The sequence below is a fragment of the Drosophila erecta genome, unplaced genomic scaffold (assembly GCF_003286155.1).
Source record: "Drosophila erecta strain 14021-0224.00,06,07 unplaced genomic scaffold, DereRS2 tig00000126-arrow-pilon, whole genome shotgun sequence".
Lineage (NCBI taxonomy): Eukaryota > Metazoa > Arthropoda > Insecta > Diptera > Drosophilidae > Drosophila > Drosophila erecta.
In genome coordinates this window covers 2,707,727-2,722,694 of record NW_020825209.1, presented here as the reverse complement: position 1 = coordinate 2,722,694, position 14,968 = coordinate 2,707,727, and the positions used below count along the sequence as shown (strand labels likewise).

The 14,968-nt window shown below is 41.1% G+C and overlaps 1 protein-coding gene across 3 annotated transcripts in view; it reads right to left on the bottom strand.

The window, feature by feature from the left end:
* Positions 1-14,968, bottom strand: part of LOC6551005 (1-phosphatidylinositol 4,5-bisphosphate phosphodiesterase) — a 41,797-nt gene that overhangs the window by 16,893 nt on the left and 9,936 nt on the right. For all 3 annotated transcript variants that reach the window (XR_003408008.1, XM_026981586.1, XM_026981587.1), the window contains exon 2: positions 14,709-14,753. The gene's annotated coding sequence lies outside the window, so the exon portion shown is untranslated. The remainder of the gene's footprint in view (positions 1-14,708; positions 14,754-14,968) is intronic.

The window sequence follows — 14,968 nt, the reverse complement described above, 5'->3', positions numbered from 1 at the left end:
GGGAAACGCTGGCGGTAAGGAACAACACGAAACGAAATCAAATCGTCCTTCTATATTGGTGCAGAGCACCCTCTCCTCCACTTGTGCCTCCCAGGAGTTTTTGTGCCAAGAAGTGTATGACAACAGTCCTTTTGCTGGGGGTTTTCCTTTCTTATTTTTTGTTCGCTTATATTTTTTGCTTTCCGTTCGGCGAGTGCCACGCCTCAGCACCTGCACCTGCGTCCTCCGGAATCGAGCGGAAATTCGGCTAGCAGCTCGAAGGTTCCTGGGCGTAGGGTGAAGTGAGGCTGCCGACTTTCCGGGTTACAGAGTAAAAATAACTTGCATAAACTTTCCCTCAAAGGACGCACACACACGCACACGCACACGTATGCCGAGAAGTGTGCTACAAATATGCTCATTACGTGCGCGCCAAGTGGCAGCCTCAGCCCCAGAGGACACGCCACCCCGCCCACCTGCCGACCACCCAGCACCGACCCCGCCACCCCCCCTTCCTTTTCCAGCGACAATTGCTCAATTTATTATTGCATACTTTGCGGCCATAAAACTTGGCAGGCATCCTTTCGCGGCTTCTGTTGCATGTACTTACTATTATCTATGGGGAATACACGCACACACACAGAAACACATAGATATAGCATTTATATAGCTTAAGCCCACACATACGTGCAGTGCACGGTTACAGGTGTACGGATGTGGGTGCCACAACTATCTTCAGTTTGGGGGCATTTCGGCTTTTGATGGCTGTTGGACAAAGGAGAAATTTAGGAACCGCGTTCAAGAAGTTACGAAATGCATGTCGCAGAAGTATTTTAAAGTCTCAGTGGCCTGGTGAACATGAACCTTAGATGTTTTTTCTGGTGAGGGTATGCAGTTGCACTACGCATGATAAAATAAAAGATAATTTATTGCGTTGTAAATAATATCACGCATTTATACAGATTAACCTGTTAAGCAACATGAGTAATATGGTAGTCATAGCTATGCGATTTTATACGCTTTTTGTTGATGCTAGAAATGAAAACAATACAATAGTATGTTATTTTCATTGTTTACAAAGTTGTTTTTTTTTATCTGAATGTCATATCTGGCAATACTTTAAATAGTTCAACTGCTAAGAGTTTTTGTTCGCACAAGCTTTTGTTTTTATGATTATGATGCGCTTCTTAATGCCCTATAAAGTTTTAGACATTTTCAAATGTTTGTTTTTATACCTGTTACTCGAAGAGTAAAAGTGTTTACTAGACTCGTTGAAAAGTATGAAACAGGCAGAAGGAAGCGTTTACGACCATATAAAAATATATATATTCTTGATCAGGATCAATAGCCGAGTCGATCTGGCCATGTCCGTCTGTCCGTTTGAACGCCTCGATCTTAGGAACTACTAAATCTAGAATTTTGAGATTAAGCCAGCATTTCTGGCGCAATTCTCTAAAAATCTGCATTCAAATTTAGAATTTTAATTTTTTTAATATTTTTGTAATTTTTTCTGATGTTATGATTTGCAAGAATTCGAAAAAATGAAAATATGGCCCAGGGCTGAAGCTTTAAAGTCCATAACTCAATTTATCGTAATCGGATTTTGAAGTGGCATACCTCTAAATGTTTCTGGAGCAATTCTCTAAAAATCAGCATTCAAATTTAGAACATTTTATTAATTTAATTATTTTGCAAATATACCCGTCCAAAACTGTCACGCCCACACTTTGGAAAAATGTGGTATTTTTTCACTTTTGTATATATCTTGTAAATTTCTATAGATTTACAAAAATCTTTTCGCCACGCCCACATTCCAGAAAATGTTGAAATTTCTCGTTTGCACTTCCACTAGCTGAGTGACGGGTATCTGATGGGGAACTGGACTATAGCATTCTATTTTGTTTTTCTTCTTGAATTGAAGTTTACTAGCCATTGTCATTGCTTTTTGTTGCTCTCATGGTTATGGTTGTAACAATTGTTGATACAGCTTTTATAGCCGAGTGGCATCTACATTTATTTTTGCATTTTCATTGCAATATCTGGGTATCTGTAAACATTGTTGAAATTGCAGTTAATAAAATTGCTTTGGTAACGGCAAGGTTGCTGCAATATTCACTCAGCTTTTTATTCTATCGAAAATCTTTTGATGTTGCTGTTGCAGTTTTGATTTCACTAGTAAATAGTTTACATACTTTTGTTTGGTCGTAAGTATCTCGGTACATTTACATTGTATTTTCAATTTACTTTTGTGTTATTTAAATCCAGCTTTTTTCCACTGAGTCAATAAGTTACCGCTACAGTTTTTTTTTTTGTTTTTTTTTTTTTTTTTTGCCATTGTTGCTGCCATTACACTTAGGAAATTGAATTTGCCGGCCATAGAATATTTGTGAAATTGGCATTTAAATATTTGATGAGACAAGCAAAGGGAATCGCAGGTAGTAAAATATTTGAGTGCCCGCTTTTTTGGTGCTAGCCAAAAGGGAGAAACAAGGCAACCGATTCGAACAGTGAACTGTGGACACTGATTGAACGAATGAAATGGGTTGAGTGGAGTGGAGCGGGGTGGGGTGGCGTATGGGGTCAGGGGTCACACAGCTTGACCTTGCCGATGGCTCCGGGCATCCATCAAAATTGATGGCACTGCACACTCGCCTCATGCAGTCAGTTCGTCAATCAATCAGGCGCCCCGCTCAATTACATCAATCAAGCGGCAAAGGTAATCCAAAACCGAAAACCAAATGGGTTTTTCTCTCTTGACTTTGGAGGACCAAAAGTAATTACGTCTGATAAACAAGTCCTCTATTATTCTGTGCACAAATTGAAATGGAGAAAGAGATGGCCGGACTGCTGGAGACAGAGATGGCTAGTGTGTCTGAAAGTTGAGAGGAAAGGATTTGACTGAAAATGCATTTCGCATTTGAAAACGACAGGAAATATGGCAAATAACTTAACAAATTGCCAGATGCTAGCTTCGTGTGTTTGCAAACATGAGTTATTTCCATCGCCATTCCGCTTTGTGGAAATTGCAAACTTTTGCATGTTTCCATGGTGCCAAATGAGCTTTTTTTTCCATTTAATTGAAGCAAGAAAAACCATCACGTTTCTATTTATTTGAGTTGTACTTCACATATTCTGCGTCATTGCATCTGGACTCAGTTGGCTTTCCGACTAATTTCCCATTGATATGCTTGCTTTTCAGGACAGTATCTTAGATTAAGTTGCACTAAGAGAATTAAGCAGCCCTATTAATTCAGCAAGGAAATGCTTTTTTTTTTTTTTTTTTTGAAATAGTTAATAATTTAATTGGTTGTAAGCAAATAAAAGTCACCATTGACACTAAGCCACTTGTCTGCCTGGCATATCATTAACCACCAACGCCCTACGCACACACACACACACGCACACAGTGCCGAATACATACACATGCGTACACACCCAGGTGACCCTGGCGTATACGTGATGTGTGGGAATATGCAAAGTCCTGGGACAAGAAACTCGCTTAGGCACGCACCATCCGTCAAGAAAAGAAGACGACCCGAGAAATCCAAAGGCTGCAGGCGTTGAGGAAGGCGTGGCAGGGGCGAGTGGGGCATCAAAGGGCAAGGGGCGTGGCAGAGGCAAATCAAAACCGAATGATGGGCGGAGCAGCAGCACGGGCATCCTTCAAACAAACTGTCAGCAACTGTCAGAAGAAGTTAAACGAAACCGAAATAAAACAAAGGAAAGTGGATGGTGTGGAGTGGCTCGCCAGGAAAAAAAAAAAAAAAAACAAAAAAAGCGTAGCAAAACAACATTGACAGCAGATCGGCCCGAAAACCTTATCAAATTCAACAACAAAAAACGAAGAAAAAAAAACGAAAAAAAAGTGTACGGGAAAAGCAGGCTTTGTCATATGGCTTACAGCTGTTGGCGGACTTTTGGGGCACGTAGCTTCTCTCTTTTCTGGCGGTGGTTTTATTTTTAGCCCCACAGGCCGTGAAACACTTCGAATTCCCCGAATCAAAACAATACATTATCATGGGGCGTACGCAACTCGAGATACCGAATGCCCTTTCCTTTTGGTCCTTTGGTGAAATTGTGCATATAAAATCTGTGACAGAGCGGGAACAAAAACAGTAGCGGGGGGGAAAAAAAAATGAAAAAGAAAAATGGAAATTCAATGTTCTCCCTTGCGCCCAAATTAAGGACACCAGAAATGCTCTGTAAAATTAATTTAGCTTTAATACAATCTTTTATCGGTCTGCTTATTAAAGATCCTCTAAGTTTGCAGTTAATAACTGTGCTGAAAAAAGTCGCCCACATGTAATGGCAAAAAGAAATAGCCTTAAGTCGCCCATGATGATACTGATAATTGAATTAGTACATCCACTTTTCAGTGGTTTTCACGCTCCGTGAGGGTATGAAAATATGCAAAGGGGAAAACACAATTTGCGTGTTGTGATTCGACAAAGGTTTGCGAGAACCTTTGGCCTCGTGGTGGTTTCTCGGCATGGAAAAGCGGCCCAAAAATGCAAAACTGGCGGCCCAAAGACCCAAAACCCAAAAACCCAGGCCGAGATTCTCGCGGGCATGTGCAGGATTCTTCCCTGACTGCGATGGACGTATAGGTTCATGGGGCGGCAATGGAACATGGGGCATTTATACTAATTTGTCGATAATTTCGCTGAGCTCGTAAAATGGCCGCTTATGTTTACGGGACACAAAGTGGTCAGAAGGAACGGCAATGCCAATTGGACGTGGGAATTGAGCTGCCTGCGACTAAGTGAGCAGGTCTAATAGACATTTTATCGATTGCCGTGCACAATTATATTTGATGAGCTTTTAATTGAATTGATTTACTTTCACTTTGCCGTATAAATAGCAGGCGGCAAGGTCGACGGAACCGCAGGACATGCGATGTGCCCTAGATAACCGGATAGATAAGCCCCCCGACAACGGGAGTCGGTTAATTCGTGGGACAGGAATAATGGAGCCAAGTCAGCAAAATGATTCGTAGCACAAAAAAAAAAAAATAAATAAATAAAGAAGGTCATTACTTTCCCAGTTAATCATGAACAAAATGATTGCAGTGAAGGGGCAAAGATCTACATTTTCTAATTCGAGTTAAATAAAAGGATGTACGTCTTGTCGGTAAAACAAAAGAAGTAAATACAGTTGAAATACTAGTACCAGGATGGAACAAAAGTGCGATCAAGTTACAAATTGGAGCGCCAAAATGGCAGGGCAATTGTCAGCGACAGAGTCCAAAAGTTTGGCGCTGGTTTATTATTTAGTCGCACTGTCTCGTGTATCTCTGTTTTGAGCAGGACGAGTTCATCTGATTTCGGGCTCCTGGATGAATTTTCCTGACTGAATATCCTGACTTCCATCCACCGAAAAAACTCACGGCTGATGGAAATGCCAACAGCAGTCGAGAAGTTTTCCATCATAAAAGTTTCCATCCCATCGCAAAGTTGTAATTCTGTGCACGCCGCCTTTGGTTTTTCCAAAAACTTTTCTCTAGCTGCCTGTGATGACTGCATTGGAAAAACAAGTTTGTTTTCATTTTCCCGTTTCGCATTTTTCCACTTTGTTTTCGTTACAGTTTGTTCTTTATGTTTGCTGGCCTTTGTGCTTTGCTGTCTCATTTCGCTGCCATCTATCTGTCCCTTTTGCCAGCGCCCTTTTGTCCCTTTCCTGCCGTACATATATAAATATTGTTTTCGTATTTTTTCTCCACGTTTTTCACCCTTTTCTCCTGACTGCAAGCTTTAGTTGTAAGCTGCGAGCATAATGTCATTTTAATACTTTTTAAGCGCATTAATTACACATACACATAAAAAAATAAAGGGCGAAAGAGAAGGGAAGAGGCAATTGCATTGACATTGCCCAGCCCTCTTAACCCTTGCCATCCCTGTCTCTCACTTTAAGTGGATAATATGCGAGGTACTATCGTCAAATGAATTGTGAGAACGCTCTCGGGAATTTCCCCATTTTCAACCATTTTTTCATCTTTTTTTTTTCCATTTGCCAGAATGCATATATATTTTTCTGTTTATTCAATTTGTAAGTTTTATTGTCAACGTCGTTAGTTCTCGTTGCTTATTCATTTTCCGATCCCCATTCAAAAGGGACTTTATTTAATACCTTTGCAGTACATTACGTATACGAACGTCGCATATAAACTGCCCATTGAGGTAGTGAGAGGGTTACCAATTAGCTTTTAAAACAAATTTCTTTGTGCTGTGTGCAAAATATGTAATTAACTGCTACACGAGTCGGTTTCTATTAGGGTCACAGTCATAGGTGCACTGCTAAGTAACTTCTTTTGCAAGCGAGAGTGGGGAAAAGAAAAACTATTGCCCTTAATCCAAGTAACTAATTCGCTGTTAGCTCTACCCTTATCTAAATGCTTTCAAAAGCCATGGAAAAAACGCAGCTGCTGTGGGCGAAATTGAAACGTGTCAATGCCATAAATTTGGGCCAATCCATGAAGTGCAGCGTATTTACGACCAGCTACTCCAATTGCACTAATTAACTGAGTGGAAATGGTGGAAGGGATGGGTGATGGTGATGGTGATGGGTGCTGGCAGGTGGCAGGTGGCGGGTGGCGGGTGCAGGGACTAGTGTACAGCCCTTGCAATCGGCAGACAGGCAACCTTCACCTGAATGGACAACAGTGACGCCATTGCGACATCCGACACCAGAACCACTTTGCAATCGAGAGTCTGTCCGCAGAGCTACACTGAGAACTTGCACGCTATCTTACAGTATTCAATCCTAAAGGACAATCATACATGTGCATGTATGGCCACTTTATGACCCTTTTATTGCTATTTTTCTCACAGTGCATCGGCCATGCCGCCCCCATCGTGCACACCCACTTTGATTAGCCGTATGTTGTTGAGTGCATCCCAGTTGCGTTCAGGTGTTCGCGGTGCATTACGTATACGTAATCAGCTTAGCCGCTGTCGCCTAATCAAATAATCATTGCCTGCTCCTGGCTCGCCAGCTCGAGCATCGACCAGGGAAAACCAAATCGAAGCGATGCGGCATGCAACTCCTAGTCCTGCTAATTACAAATAGTCCAGGCATCGGTCAGTCTGTGACAATTGAGCGATTTGTGGCACAATGTGCTTGTAAAACTGCGAAATGAGAGCTCATTATACAGGTGCTAATCGGATACATAGGGTTATCTTATGTATATGGTTACGTTTCGCTATTTCGTGATGATGATATCATCAAGGCTCTAAGGTAACTTGATTGTTTCCACCCAACTGGCACTGATATTTCGAAACTTGAAAGAAAGCATGCGGCGCCATTTTAGAGCATTATCAACATACGACTTCCAGTCAGTACTCGACCAGGCTTCAGACAATTTTGATCAAAATTCCAAATTTTGTTTTCGAGAATATATATATAAATTTTTTTTTTTTAAGAAAATGGAAGCTGTTGACCGTACCGCGAGCGAAGAGCATTTCGACCTCGTGCTTTCAACTCGACAGTTGCTATTGATGTGGAATGCAGAACTAAAAGCACGGGGAATGGCACCCAAAGAGGGCAAACAGGAGCAGGAAGTTGGCCAGGTGGGCTCGAGAGTCCTTAAATGCGTGCTCAAAATGGTTCAAAATCGACTGCTGGAGGATACACATAAATATGTCGAATTGCAAGAACAGGCCCTAGACACCAGTACTCGGATTCGAGAGCACGAAAAATGCATCGCGAGGATTAAGGAGAAGTTGAGGCTTATTTGCTCCATGTCCGAGGAGGCCAACGGCTGGATGGACGAAGTGGAGAGCGAAGAAAGCAGTCCTTCCCCATCCAATCACGATGTGCTTTGATTGACATAATATAGCGAGTTAGTCCAGGCTGTCAGGGAATTGGCATAAAAAAATTGGAATTATTTCATTAGCAATTTGTATGTATTCAGCTGGCAGTTTTCTAGGCAGTTTTCAAGGAATAACACACGCCTTAAATTATGCATCTCTGACATTTTGCTGGCCATTTCGCCATATGACCGTGGGGTCCTTCCGCCCAGCTATTCCGCAGAGCTTTTGTTGGTTTATTTTCCCAGAAATTCGTTCCCGTTTGTCGGTCGCATTGTTCTGGGAATTCGATTGCAGTCACTTTGGCCAACTTGTTTGTTTGAATGCCTATTTATAGTCTGTCATTTGAATGGCATTCCTGGCGGGCGGTTGCCTACGCATCATTTAAACGATATGGGGGTCTATTGGGGATGGGGTACCATATATATGTATATATGGTATATATAGTAGTATGTATCGTAAACACATTTCCCGTTACACGTGCGGACATTTTGTTTAGTTAGTGGATATCTAGCTGCGTGTACATATGTGCGCATCGTAATTACATAATAATTTATTTTCGCATACAATTCGCTTGATTTTGTTTTTTCCTGAATGCTCGACTATAAACGCACATGTGGCTGTGTATTTTGATTTATTTACATTGATTGCGAGGCCATCATCCAGCATTATCCATTGCACAAGTGAAAAACAAGAGCATCTCCAAAACGATCTCTGATTAAACGAACAGAAAAAAAAGAGGAAAAAAATGCTAAGGCATCCGCATTGTGCGAATCGCATCTGGAAATTGGCTTTCTCTTTAATTTGGAGAGGCAGTTGAGTAATTTTACACTTTAGTGGAATCGGCATTAATTTGATTTATTTATTAGCTGTCTGTTATTTGTTTATAAACAATAAAAGCCGAAAGAATGCGCATTTGAGGTTCATGAACATTTTCGCAGAACCCAAAGCGAAGCGAAAGCCTACACCGCCAACAATTATTTTTATGGCAAATATTTATCTAACAGCATTTTGGTGCGATGGGTGGTTTTTGGTTTTTGGTTCTTGTTTTTTCGGTGTTGTGTTGTGTTGGGTTGGGGCTGTCAAAGGCAAACAAAGGCATCGAAGGTTGTTAATGCTGAAATATTAATGTGCGTTAATTACCCGCAGACGGCAAAAAAGTGGGTGGCAATGGGTGCAAAAGTTCTTTTCGGGGGGTCAGGGGCTGAGAGGTCAGAGGGCATCTGCATTTGCTCTTCAGATTTCAGCCACTCCCTAATCGTTGATTTTGTGTGCTTTTCATATTAGCACTATTATCTAAGGCGGCACTAATCTCTTTAACATATATTTATCGAATTGGTATTGAAATTTCAATTATTCAAGGATAAGGTATTGTTCATTATCCAATTACTGGAACTGCAAACCATGCGTAGGAAGTTCAAGGTTGCAGACTCAATTATTATTGTGCCACTGAAATGTACTATTTGCAGCCCGTTTATTCAAGGATTTAGTTCCTCGTATTTCATGTTAACGCTCATTGTTCCTTTGCTTATCAAATCTGTGGCTCTAATACGGCTTTCAGGGAAAAACATAATTGGCATGCGAACTTTATTATTCCTAGAATCCAATTATCTCTGATTCCACAAGTTCAAGGCTATCATATTCAAATCACACCTGCGTACAGCACTCTAAGATTCCCAAAACACATTTTACAGATTGAGATTTTTGAATTTCTTTAAACTGAAGTAAGTTGCCTGATATGAAAAATATAATTGATTTGCAGTGCAAACCCATTTTAGTATAATATTGAATTTAAAAGTTTTGGAAATAGAAGGAGCTTAGGTTTGACAATAAATCGCAACCGGAAAAATCCCATAATGTAATCAAAATTCCAAAGTCAAATGCTGAAACCGACAGCTACTGAGCTAATAGAAATTGAAATGTAATTTTTCAGTTTATATACAATGTAGTGTATAGAAAACGAGAGAGATATAGATGTTTTTGGTGCCATAGCACACACAAATCTCGCTTCAGTTCATTTGCAACGCATTTTGTTTATTATTTTGATAAAGTGATGTTCGTGCTAATGCTTCTTAGCTTGCCATTGTTATGGTTAATTTATTTTTACCTTTTCGCAGGCTTTTACGATTTCCAAGGCGACCATCAAAAGGTTAAGCTCATCGAATTACACGCGCAGCGTTGAAGTTATAAAGGATTACATTCAGTGAACTTAATTGCGAATCACGAAGCATGCTAAGAACTAAAGCAAAATTTAATATTTATATATACATCAAGTCGAGTCAAAAGATTAAAGACCCATAATTTGTATACATTCGTAAACTATGCAGCGATTTCTGTTAACCGTGTCTGTAGGTTGGATAGCAAACCCCAGTTGGAGTGGACACATTCGTTTATTTATTTTCTTTTTCACAAGTTTTTCCTGCTGGCAAAAGCGGGCGAAGGAAAGACCAAAGAGAGAGACGTGAAGTAAATATAATCAAATTTGGAGTTAATGAGCGACCCGGAAATCATTTTCAGCACCATCAACAGGGAAAAACCAAAACAGAACCATAACTGTAGCATAAATTCAGGGCAGAGCTCGAGAGGAATTCCAGGCGATTTTTTCCGTCATCTGTTTTTTCGCTTCCAGCAGGACAACGAACTTTCCGTGGAACAAGTCGGGAAACCCGGGGAAATTGGTGAACATGAAGCGGAGCGAGTGGAAAGAGGGGCCAATGGCAAACAAAAAAAAAAAAATAACAGAAAAAAACATCCAAATATTTTGTCTCGGTCAATATTGAGTTGAAAATGAATACCAAGCCTCTCAGCCTCCCCGTAATAGCCAGCACAATGGTGTTAGCTTCGTTGATTGCCAAAAAAAAGTGTGTATATACATGTATAAAGAAAAAACGCAGAAACTGAGAGGAGCGAAAAAGTTCCCACAAAACAATCATCAATTTGAAATGCTCAAAGGACGTAGAACTTACTGCAGACTTCAAAAATACATGCGAATAAACAATATCGGTTCAACGAACCTTTTCTCGATTCTTTGCAGGAAATAATTGAGCTGCAACTCACTAGAACTAAAGTATGCCGTCTTTTAAAATACACCCATTGGACTTTAATAATCAAATAAACGAAATATACAACTTCGATTGCAATCCCACTCTACAGCGCAGGCCGTTACCATAATTTGCCTTTCAAAACGCCATTCAATGGTAACATGTAAAGGGAAAACGGAAGAGGGAAAGGGAACATGAAAAGAACTGTGGGGAAACCGATGACAAATAATTAATTGCGCACACTTTGACGGGGCGGGAGGTCCTCTAAAAGGCCCACTGTCTATCGTTTCACTCGTCTGCCTGTCAGTCACTTCCCGTCCTGCGTGGAATCCTGTATCCATTTATAAACAGCAGACAAATATGTCTGATGTGCGAGAGGCTTAGTGGAGAGGAAGATGGGCATGGAGCCCCACTTCGGCATCGCCACCAATTAACTTGGGCGAATTGTGTAAATAATGCGTTAGACATGGTTACACATTCATGTGCCGGCCATGGACACGTCGTTGGCGTTGGCATCGTCATCGCCATCGTCATCTCCGGATCCCGATGACCCTCGATCCCCAGTACGCCCCAGGACCTTCCAGAAACAACTGGAGCCAACAGAAGCCCCCAAAAAGCCCTGGCTGCCATACGATTCTGATTGCACTTGGCGCTCTAATTGAATGCCGAGACAGAAGTGAATATGTCCCACCTCCAAAATGGGGCTGTTGACATTGATCCATTCCGATTAGAAGTTGAATTCGGATGCCGTCGATGCTTGTTGGTAATTGCCATCAAATCGAGGGATAAAAAGCCGAACAAAAAAGAAAGAAACGAAAAAGGCTACAATGTGTCACACACTGCGACGAACAGTATATAACATATTGCAAGAAAATATAGGAATGAATGAATACAATATAATAAATCATTTGGCAATTTAATCATGTTTGTCCATGGCAACACGTTTGAATCAGTCGGGAATCCCCGCAAAAACAAAACAGATGAAAAAACGTCGAATAATTCGATTACCGAGAAGCAGACGGTATTTCTTCCTTGCTTTTTCTCGAGTGTAAGGAGAAGCCAAGTGGTGTCCTGGTGTCCTTCTCCTCGCGACCTGACTTGTGTGCCATGCATGTGACGGTAGCTCAGCAGGATATTTTGTAAATCATTAGTCAACAAAATGGTGGTAACGTGGTGTGTGTTTATTTCTGCTTGTGTGTGGCTTGCCACCTAAGTAAGTGTGTGTGTGTGTCAGTGACGCCATTATTCTCCTCTTGTCCTCTTTAGACCCCGCCAGCCCTGGAATCACGCTTTTATTTTCCACATTCCTGGGCCTGATGAGATGCGCCGCCTGCGCAAGATTGCCCCGAGTTTCGCTGTTTTGAGTGCAGTCTGTGCCACCGATGTCATCAGCATTACGAGGGCACGGTTTTGGGCGGCTTTAGGCAGCGATGGAGGTGCCTAATACCACACAAGTCCAGCCAAGTAACACGTTAACTTCGACAGAAGAAATCCAAGATTTACAGAATGTAAATTCCCTCATTGGATCAACAACTTGTTAGCATAGGTATTTCTTCTCTTTCATATATAAAATATTTGAAAACATACTAAACTTGCAAAGATGTAACATAAGTAGTAGTAATTTGCAATGCAACTTTAGTAAACGGCATGTGAACTGGAAACGTAGCTTGTTCTTGTGTAGAAGAAAGGCATTATATTGTGCACAAATTGCCTGGCGAGAGTTCACTCAGTGGGCAAGTCTTGCCAAAGGCATGAAAATGGTAAGAAGTTTGGGGAGAAGCTAAAAGTGGCAAAGGGGCGTAGGTCAAGGAAAAGGGTTTTTTTCTTTTTGGATGGGTGGCGCGGCTAATGACGCCAACATTAGGCGAGTGTCTAATGTATGTGCGCGTAGCCAGGTCCATTTCACACACTGTCTCACTTTCTCTCCGCCCTGCTACCACTTTCTCCTGCTCTCTCTCCGTCTCCGTCTTCGTCGCTATCTCTGCCCTCTTCTCGCACACTTGTGCGTACGGATGAAAGTCAAGGCAGACAACGTCAGATGCTAGAGCATTGCATTACATAAGCGACGCAAAACTGTATGCTACACTTTTTGATGGCCACCCATCCATCTGTCTGCGTGTGCGTGTGTGTGTGTGTGCGGATGTCTGTGTGTTATTTCTGGCCATGGAAAGCACTGAGGAAAATTGGGTGCGTGAAGGGGAGGGGAAAAGGACAGCGATTGAGGGTCGACAACGATACGCACGGCACGCCACTCAAAAGCCATAAGCCCAGCAAATTAACATGCCCAAATTATGACAAAAGGAAAACGAGGCTAAAACAAAGGCCCCAAAAACTAAGGTTCCATAATGGGGGAGCGGGTATTTTCCAGGGCGGGGCACTTCTGCTGTAGACCGGAGAAGCCAAAAGTGAGATTAGAAAACTTTTCTGCTAATAACATTCTCCGAATACGCTGCAAAAGTTATTTCATCTTAATAGAGATGGCCAACTATCGTTAGTAAATAATACTTTCTATAAATCATTGTCTTGAGTATTATTACTGCAGGAACGTGCAGTGCCTCAATCAGAGGCATGAACGTTTAGCCAATATAAACATCTGAAAGAATGTTTGCCCCAAACTAAATGTCGCATTTCGCTACTTAGCTTAATTTTGTGAAATTTGTTGAATAGAAAACTATAGATATCTTCTAGAGGAGCATTAAAATCTGTTTAAACCCTTTTCCTTTCCTTGAAACTCTCCTTGTCCACAATTTCGAGGTTAAGGGAGCTTCAAGTGCAGATTACTCATACGCCCCGTTAACCGAAGCTGAAAATGAAACTGAAACAGACTCGCCAAACAAGCCGCACGACATTTAACTGTCATAATCAGAGATGCGGACACGGTAGCCAACAAAACATCAACTGGAACATAATGGGCAAGTTTTGGCCAAACTGGGGGATAAAGTAAAGGACCAGAAACACCCTTAAAACAAAACAAAAAAAAACAAAACAAAAAAAAAAAAACAAAAAGTACAGGAAACCGCAGTAGTCATAGTTTAATATCCATTTAACATGCTCGTGTTGTTGCTTCTGCTTTTCACTGAGAAAAATACTTTCAGCACAAAATAAATGTACATCAAGGGTGTAGCATCTGCTTTCGGAAAAGGTAAACATCACCCCAACTGTTTGCTTATGTTTATTTCAAAAGGCAGTGGGAAAAGTTTATTTACCACATTCGCCGCAATTGATCACGAATTTTTCAGTTTATGCTACATTGCCTGCCATGTTATAAAATGAATCTTGCCTAACCGATCTATAGCAAAATAGGGCAGGTCCAAATGAACCGTCGCATTTTCAACACAGATTTTTCCTCAGTGCTCCCTTGGTAGGTTGGGGAAAATTCCCAAAGTGATTATATTAATACAACATGAGCCACAAGTGTGTTGCATACATTGAGGCGTGCCGACTCGAATCCATGACAAAACTTTTGTATGCGTGAGTATCTCCATCTGTATCTGTGTGCGTGTGGGTGTCTGGGATTGTGTGTAGCAATGCGTGTGCGGCATACATGGCGTATGAAATATACATACATAAACCAACGGAGCCAACGAACCAACTCCAATAATAATAAAATAATAAAAACCAAAACAAACTTTTCACCATGCTCAAAAGTTCTCGGGGTTTTTCGGCGAAGGAAAACCGGGCAAAAGACCAAGAAACTAAAAGAGTAGTAGGCTGTCGGTTAAACTTTACAACCGCGTTTGCGATTGCCTGTTTACAGTTTTTTGTTTTTTAGTTTTGTGGGTAAAGTTCAGTAAATAGTAATCATGGTGATATAAATTGGGTAATATCATAGTTTCACATTTTCCAGCAAAACGGGGTAAATAAATAGAGGTAATAAACTTACCGCAACATTTAGTTGAGTTCGATCGGAGCAGGGCAATGCAATGAACTGCAATACAAAATAAATAATATGTATTAAAATCGAAATGGTTTGCAGGAAGCGCACATATATGTATATACACTCCCACGTATTTCAAATCCCTCAGCTGCTGCAGTTTTGGCCTTAATTTTCCAAATCAAACAAAATAAAGAAATAGAAGAGAGAATAAAAGAAAAGAAGAGCCAAGCATCCACACGAGCACAAGTGTAATGGTTTTGCCCGTG